We start from the raw sequence: 9,295 nt of genomic DNA, 5'->3' as shown, positions 1-9,295 counted from the left end.
TGCCATGGACCCCGTTATTGGGCAGCCCCTAAAACAGTGAGGGGAATATGAGGGGATAAATTTTGCTAGCCTGTCGGGCGTACAATACCATCTATAAAAAGACTTTATATGCATTTTCTAGAATAAGAACATTCCTTGAACTTTTCATGAGAGATAATGTCATAGTCTGCCAGTCCTCCGGGTCCAGCCGTCTCGCTAGGCCCTTCTCCCATTGAAGATAATATTTATTTATGGGGGGTTTGCTAATAGAAATGATAGAAGAGTATAGTAGGGATAGGGTCCTCGGGGAGTGAGGAGTAGCCCTACATATCTTTTCAAAGGAGGTCAAAGTGTACGGAGTAGGCTGGGCCCGGAGGAGTTGTTGGAGAAAGTGCTTGATTTGTAGGTAACTGTAATGTTCCCGTAAGGGAATGTCATGGGAGGAACGAAGCGTTTCAAAGGAGATTATTTTCGTAGGGGTAAGCAATGAGTGAACATCCGTAAACCACTTATCCGCCCACCAAGAAAACTGTCCAGGATTTTCGGAACTAGGGGGGAACATTGGGCAGTGTGCAAGGCGCAGTAAAGGCAAATGAGGGGATGAGACTTGCTGAATATTTTATCGAGTCCCAGAGGCGTAACGAATGGACCATACACGGTCCAAGTCCCTTTGGACGCTTCGTGGGGGGAAGCCATGGTATGGACGAGACGGGTGTAGGGTGTGAGTCGACCAGGTCAATAGTGGCCCATACTGGCATTTGCTAATTGTCGTGGAGGCAGGTGATTGAGGCAATGTTTGCCGCCAGATAATACGCCTGAAGATTAGGGACCGACAGGCCCCCCTCAATCCGTCTGGAGTACAGTGTCTGTTTGTTGATTCGAGGACGGGAGGACCCCCATATAAATTTCAAAAGTTTACGCTGATAAATTCGCAGTATGTGGGAGGCAATTGGAATGGGCAGAACCCTAAAAAAATATAATAACTTGGGAAGATAGGTCATACAGACCGCTGTAATTCTGCCAAACCAGGAGATCGGGCAGTGGGACCAGGAGGACAGCAATGCGTCAAGTTTACGGAAAAGAGAAGGAAAATTGGCCTGGTACAAAGCTTCGTACCTAGGGGTGATATGAATTCCCAGATAGGGTAATGAAGGAAGCCATTGAAAAGGGAAATTTTCTTTTATAGAGGATAATTTTAGAGGTGAGAGATTTACCCGCAGCTTTGGACTTGGTAGGGTTAACTCGTAGGCCCGAAAGGGACGCAAAAGTCTCCAAGAGAGAAAACAGGTTGGGTAGTGAAAGTCTGGGTGAAGTCAAAGTCAACAGGATAACATCCGCAAATAGCGAAATCTTATGTGGAAAACCCGCCACTTCGATGCCCTTGATGTCAGGATGTGAACGGATCGACTCTGCTAGAGGTTCCATAGCCAGAACAAATAATAGGGGCGAAAGTGGGCAGCCCTGATGAGTGCCCCTTCGGATAGGGAACTTGGGTGATTCAAACCCATAGTATTTAACTTTGGCTTAAGGGGCGTCGTACAGTGCTGCCAACCAACGCAGAAATTAAGCTCCAAAGCCATAGTGGCAGAGTACGGTCATAAGATACGGCCAGGATAGCGTGTCGAAAGCTTTGTTCACATCCAGCGACAAAAGCATGGATTCTAAAGATCGGCTATGGGCAATGTTCTGCAATTGAAGGATTCTCCGGATAGCGTCCCCAGCCTGTCATCGGAACAAAGCCTACTTGATCTTTTTTAATTAGTCGGGGGAGGAAAGAATTCAGGCGATTAGCCAGTATTTTTGTGAGAATTTTCATGTCTATATTAATTAGGCATATAGGACGGAAGTTCGCCCAGGAGGTATGGTCACGATCGGGCTTCGGTATCATCACTATATTGGCTGTTAGTAATTCAGGTGAAAGGTTCTGCCCATTCTTAATGGAGTTATACACAGCCGTTAAAGGGGCTGCTACCACGTCTGCTAGCTTCCTATAGTAAAGGGCCGTAAAGCCATCCGGGCCGGCCGCTTCCCAATTTTTAGATCCTTAATGCATTGCCTAACCTCGGATTCTCGAATATCACGGTCCATAAGGTCCTTCTGGGCCTCTGTTAAGGAGGGGAGTGAAATTCGCTGGAGAAATTCCATCCTATCTTGCTCCGATCCAGAGTCCTGGGCGGAGTATAGAATAGAAAGTCTATGACGGAATTCATCCAGTATACAGGTCCTTCTCAAAAAATTTGCATATTGTGATAAAGTTCATTATTTTCTGTAATGTACTGATAAACATTAGACTTTCATATATTTTAGATTCATTACACACAACTGAAGTAGTTCAAGCCTTTTCTTGTTTTAATATTGATGATTTTGGCATACAGCTCCTGAAAACCCAAAAATCCTATCTCAAAAAATTAGCATATTTCATCCGACCAATAAAAGAAAAAAGTGTTTTTAATACAAAAAAAGTCAACCTTCAAATAATTATGTTCAGTTATGCACTCAATACTTGGTCGGGAATCCTTTTGCAGAAATGACTGCTTCAATGCGGCGTGGCATGGAGGCAACCAGCCTGTGGCACTGCTGAGGTGTTATGGAGGCCCAGGATGCTTCGATAGCGGCCTTAAGCTCATCCAGAGTGTTGGGTCTTGTGTCTCTCAACTTTCTCTTCCCAATATCCCACAGATTCTCTATGGGGTTCAGGTCAGGAGAGTTGGCAGGCCAATTGAGCACAGTAATACCATGGTCAGTAAACCATTTACCAGTGGTTTTGGCACTGTGAGCAGGTGCCAGGTCGTGCTAAAAAATGAAATCTTCATCTCCATAAAGCTTTTCAGCAGATGGAAGCATGAAGTGCTCCAAAATCTCCTGATAGCTAGCTGCATTGACCCTGCCCTTGATAAAACACAGAGGACCAACACCAGCAGCTGACATGGCACCCCAGACCATCACTGACTGTGGGTACTTGACACTGGACCTCAGGCATTTTGGCATTTCCCTCTCCCCAGTCTTCCTCCAGACTCTGGCACCTTGATTTCCGAATGACATGCAAAATTTGCTTTCATCCGAAAAAAGTACTTTGGACCACTGAGCAACAGTCCAGTGCTGCTTCTCTGTAGCCCAGGTCAGGCGCTTCTGCCGCTGTTTCTGGTTCAAAAGTGGCTTGACCTGGGGAATGCGGCACCTGTAGCCCATTTCCTGCACACGCCTGTTCACGGTGGCTCTGGATGTTTCTACTCCAGACTCAGTCCACTGCTTCCGCAGGTCCTCCAAGGTCTGGAATTGGTCCTTCTCCACAATCTTCTTCAGGGTCCGGTCACCTCTTCTCGTTGTGCAGCGTTTTCTGCCACACTTTTTCCTTCCCACAGACTTCCCACTGAGGTGCCTTGATACAGCACTCTGGGAACAGCCTATTCGTTCAGAAATTTCTTTCTGTGTCTTACCCTCTTGCTTGAGGGTGTCAATGATGGCCTTCTGGACAGCAGTCAGGTCGGCAGTCTTACCCATGATTGCGGTTTTGAGTAATGAACCAGGCTGGGAGTTTTTAAAAGCCTCAGGAATCTTTTGCAGGTGTTTAGAGTTAATTAGTTGATTCAGATTAGGTTAATAGCTTGTTTAGAGAACCTTTTCATGATATGCTAATTTTTTGAGATAGGAATTTTGGGTTTTCATGAGCTGTATGCCAAAATCATCAATATTAAAACAAGAAAAGGCTTGAACTACTTCAGTTGTGTGTAATGAATCTAAAATATATGAAAGTCTAATGTTTATCAGTACATTACAGAAAATAATGAACTTTATCACAATATGCTAATTTTTTGAGAAGGACCTGTACGCACCGGGTTACTTGTGAGCTTATTATGTCGAGTGCGCAAGGTTATGGGAGACGGCTTAGAATCAAATGTCCGTAATCTCCTAGCCAGCATCGCAGTGGGTTTATTTGCTCTGATGCACCAGCGTTGGCGAGACCAGCGCAAGGTGCATTCAGCTTGATCAGTCAAGCATAGGTCTAATTCCATGCGAGCCTGGTCCAGGAGCTTACGATTAGCATGGGAAGGGGTTTTCTTAAAAATATCAGAAATAGAGTCCAGGCGGAATTCCAATGTTGTCTGCAATTTTTGTCTTTCTTTCTTGCGTTTCGATGCTAACTGGATAACAAGGAATTTCTTATAGTATGGGGCTGAATAGCCATCTGGTCCAGGTGTTTTGGAGGGTTTCAGTGATTTGATGACTTTAGTAATTTCTAGATCCGCGCAAGGGGCATTTAATTTTTGGAGGTGTTCCTGAGACAGAGAAGGGAGAGGGATATTGTCCAGCCACATCTTTAGGGTAGGGTCAGGGATAGTGGAAGGAGCGGAGAGTAAGTTTTTATAAAATTTTGAGAAGATCTGAAGAACTTCAAATGGATGAGAGACTAGATTACCGTTAGCCCTTGTACACACGGTCGGACATTCTGACAACAAAATCCGTCTGATTTTTTGCCAATGGATTTTGTCCGAAACCGGTGTTGCATACACACAGTTGGACAAAGTTGTTGGAAAATCCGATCGATCAGAACGTGATGACTTTCGTTCGTTATGACGGGACTACGTTCAGGCTAGAAACCAATAGCTTTGGTCTCATAATGTGATCTGAGCATGCGTGGCACTTTGTCCGATCGGAATTCTCTACAAACGAACGGACAAAGTCCGATCTGATCATGTCGGAAAATTTTATATCCAGCTCTCAAACTTTGTTGGTCGGACATTCCGACTGAAAAAGTCAGATGGAGCCCACACATGGTCGGATTATCCGACAACATTTTTCGTTGGAATTTCCAATTGTGTGTACAAGGGCTTAGAATTCCTTAATTTATAGGTATGAGGGGGTTGAATGGATTGGTTAAGCTTTCTCGCAAACATAGCCGAAGCCGCATTACTCTGTAGAAGGAACCTAGACCACCTAACGGCCTTTTCAGTCTGTTCTGAGAGTATTCAACTCTGGTGTCATTAATACGTTGTAGGAGGTCTGGGGAATGGTTCTCTGTATAGACATGATACAATTTATCAAGTTCCTTGGCGAGTCTGGAAATCAAGTAATTTTTGTTTTTTCTTTTCAACCACCGCTTGGATTAGGTGACCCATAATTAGTAGTAGTCTTCTAAGTGTTTAGAGATCTGCGAGACCAGGACAGGGTGAGGCAGGAGGGATTCATTCAGTCTCCAACCAGCTACAGTCGGTTTAAGGCCTATATGGGTTATGTCTAGGGACACCATTTGGTGGTCTGACCAAGTGCAGGGATAAATGGCAGCTGCTGTGGAATTAGCTAGTAGAACTGGGGAACAGAACAGGTAATTCAGTCTAGAATAACTTTCGTGGGAGTAGAAGGTGTATTCACAGGCTCCAACATTGTGCGACCTCTAAGAGTCCACTAAGTCATGAGAGTGTAGCAGTGATTTCAATGTTTTAGGGAAAGCATGGTTGGAGCTGCCCGCCCTGCTCCTATCCAGGTCAGAGTGGGCCACCAAATTGAAGTCCCCACCTAGTAAAAGATGAGGGGAGATGTCTCTAACTAAAACCTGGAAGAATGCCTTGAAAAAAGATGCTTGAGACTCATTGGGGGCATAGGCATTAGCTAATGTTACCTTTTTAACCTGTATAAGGCCCTGAAGAATGATAAACCTGCTGGCAGGGTCTTTATATACATTCTGGCTTCAAATGCCAACCAGTTTCTAACAAATATTGCCACCCCTCGGGACCTGGAATTAAATGTTGTATAGAAACCTTGACCGAATGAGCTGCCAAAGGATGTTGGGTGTTTGTTTTCTGCAAAATGGGTCTCCTGGAGGAGAATAATATCAGTGTGAAGGCACTTGAAAGAATCAAAAGCCTTTTTCCGCTTATTTGGGGAATGGAACCCCCTGACATTGTGGGATATCAGCCTAAGACCCATTGTAGGATTGAGAGTATCAAGAGATACATGTGGGTGAGAGTAGGTCCCGAGAAGCTGGATACCATCTTCAACCACCTGAAAGAGGTGGGGATGTCAGGCAAAACTACTGGTAGTGCATCTTCCCAAAAGTTAAAACAGTTAGGGAGAACCATAAGGGCAACGAAATATAAAAGATCTCTTTTAGCATTTTTGAGACATAAAGCCCTGTACCCAGAAAACATATTAAACAAAAACATAAAAAGAAATGAAAGCAAATCAAAGGGGCAGGAGGGGAGAATCCATCCTGACAAAATGGTGATACATTTAACTGTAAAAGGTAAAACCTCCTTAACAGTAGGACAATAATGTCCAATACTCTTGGTAATCCGTACGAAGTCTCAAAAAAAAAAAAGACAAAAGCAAAAAACAAAAAGTAAATCGGAATGAAAAAGTATACAGTACCTTGCGAAAGTATTCGGCCCCCTTGAACTTTTCAACCTTTTGCCACATTTCAGGCTTCAAACATAAAGATATAAAATTTTAATTTTTTTGTGAAGAATCACCAACAAGTGGGACACAATTGTGAAGTGGAACGAAATCTATTGGATATTTTAAACTTTTTTAGCAAATAAAAAACTGAAAAGTGGTGCCTGCAAAATTATTCGGCCCCTTTACTTTCAGTGCAGCAAACTCACTCCAGAAGTTCAGCGAGGATCTCTGAATGATCCAATGTTGTCCTAAATGACTGATGGTGATAAATAGAATCCACCTGTGTGTAATCAAGTCTCTGTATAAATGCACCTGCTCTGTGATAGTCTCAGGGTTCTGTTGAAAGAGCAGAGAGCATCATGAAGACCAAGGAACACACCAGGCAGGTCCGTAATACTGTTGTGGAGAAGTTTAAAGCCGGATTTGGATACAAAAAGATTTCCTAAGCTTTAAACATCCCAAGGAGCACTGTGCAAGCGATCATTTTGAAATGGGAGGAGTATCAGACCACTGCAAATCTACCAAGACCTGGCCGTCCCTCTAAACTTTCAGCTCAGACAAGGAGAAGACTGATCAGAGATGCAGCCAAGAGGCCCATGATCACTCTGGATGAACTGCAGAGAACTATAGCTGAGGTGGGAGAGTCTGTCCATAGGACAACAATCAGTCGTACACTGCACAAATCTGACCTTTGTGGAAGAGTGGCAAGAAGAAAGCCATTTCTCAAAGATATCCATAAAAAGTCTCGTCTAAAGTTTGCCACAAGCCACCTGGGAGACACACCAAACATGTGGCAGAAGGTGCTCTGTCTGGTCAGATGAACCCAAAATCGAACTTTTTGCCCACAATGCAAAACGATATGTTTGGCGTAAAAGCAACACAGCTCATCACCCTCAACACACCATCCCCACTGTCAAACGTGGTGGCAGCATCATGGTTTGGGCCTGCTTTTCTTCTTGAGGGGAAGATGGATGCAGCCAAATACAGGACCATTCTGGATGAAAACCTGTTGGAGTCTGCAAAAGACCTGAAACTGGGACGGAGATTTATCTTCCAACAAGACAATGATCCCAAACATACAGCAAAATCTACAAAGGAATGGTTCACAAATAAACGTATCCAGGTGTTAGAATGGCCAAGTCAATGTCCAGACCTGAATCCAAATCGAGAATCTGTGGAAAGAGCTGAAAACTGCTGTTCACAAACGCTCGCTATCCAACCTCACTGAGCTCGAGCTGTTTTGCAAGGAAGAATGGGCAAGAATTTCAGTCTCTCGATGTGCAAAACTGATAAGAGACATACCCCAAGCGACTTGCAGCTGTAATCGCAGCAAAAGGTGGCTCTACAAAGTATTAACGCAAGGGGGGCGAATAAATTTGCACGCCCCACTTTTCATTTTTTTATTAGTTAAAAAAGTTGCAAAAATCCAATAGATTTCGTTCCACTTCACAATTGTGTTTTGTGATTCTTCACAAAAAATTACAATTTTATATATAATGTGGCAAAAGGTTGAAAAGTTCAAGGGGGCCAAATACTTTCGCAAGGCACTGTAACTCTTCCACTCTCCCACCTTCTCTCCGACTACCTCTGTCTCGGGAGCTTTACAAGAGTGTGGGAACAACCAAGTGGGTACAACTGTAGATCTGCCCAGCGGGGAGTAGTCTGGTGATAGGTGGTGCATGGGGGATGCGTTCGGTCTCCCTCTAAAGGACAATGTTGCACCTCGGCCATCTGCGAGTAGTCCTATCCTTCATGTGATGAAAGTGCAAAAAAAAAAAAAAGGTCATGCCTTTGTCGCCTGAGGTCTCTCTGCGAAGAAGGGGTTGCCCAAATCACGGGGGGGGGGTGGGGGTGGATTTTATCCTAGGGAGGTCTTCTTTGGCCATAAGTCCTAGTTTGACTAGGAGTTCCTTCCCTTCTTGTATGGTGGTCACATTAAATGTGGATTCATTGTGGATGACCTGGAGTTTGAATGGGAAACCCCATCTATATCGGATTCTTGCTTCTTGGAGAGGAGTGGTGATCTCTTTAAACTTGCGGCGTTTGTCCAGAGTGGCTGGAGAGATATCCGGATAAATTTGGATTCTAGTGCCATCCAGCATGGAAAGTGAGTCAGCTGGAAGGCATATTGCAATTATGTCACCACTCAAGCAGCAAAGCTGAATGGAGAAAAAACTGTCACATTTAAAAAGGCATAAGTTATTAAAAAAAAAAAAAAGCTATCTACAACAAACATAGTAGAGACTTTTACAGGGGGCAATAACATATGTAAATATTACCCCACATGTAAGTTGTACTTAGACATAATTACAGGGAAAGCTTGTCTTACTTTATGCACTTTGTAATTTCCTGGAGGGAACCACACTTCAATCAGCATGGGCAAACCCCCAAGGCCTGGGTGCCATAGGAATGGACCACGGCCCTGCAATGCTGCTGCTTATTACTCTTGTTGCACCATATTCCGAAGGAGTGCAGTGCCGAAGTGCTCCATCACCTAATGACACTAGCAAAAAAACTGGGGTCCTGCAGAGTGGGTGGGCTTATATGAAGGCGAAGTGGGAGCGTTGCCAGCAAAGCTGTTCCTGGTGTCCAAGCACCTGAAGATAGCGTGTAACTCAGTCTATAAATACAAATCCTGTACTAAACAATTAAGAGAAAACACTCCAGCAGCTATCATATTGTAAGGTCAATCTTCAAAATAGTTGGGTGTGAAGGGTCATCATCTAAATGCAGGAGATGAGAAGACCAAAAGAGTATGCTGTGGTGCAATCCACAATACTGAAGTTGTTACCAGTGCTGCTTGACATTCAGCCAGTGGCACCACTCATTATTACAAGTCTAATTGGCTGCTATAAACCGACCTTATTTTTCTTTTTCAAGCTTCTTCCATGCTTTTGTACTGCATCAAAAAGAGTAGTTGGGT

Source organism: Lithobates pipiens, unplaced genomic scaffold (assembly GCF_037356315.1).
Source record: "Lithobates pipiens isolate NorthernLeopardFrog02 unplaced genomic scaffold, aLitPip1_a1.2 Scaffold_22, whole genome shotgun sequence".
NCBI classification, from domain to species: Eukaryota; Metazoa; Chordata; class Amphibia; order Anura; family Ranidae; genus Lithobates; species Lithobates pipiens.
Note: the sequence above shows the minus strand (reverse complement) of the source record.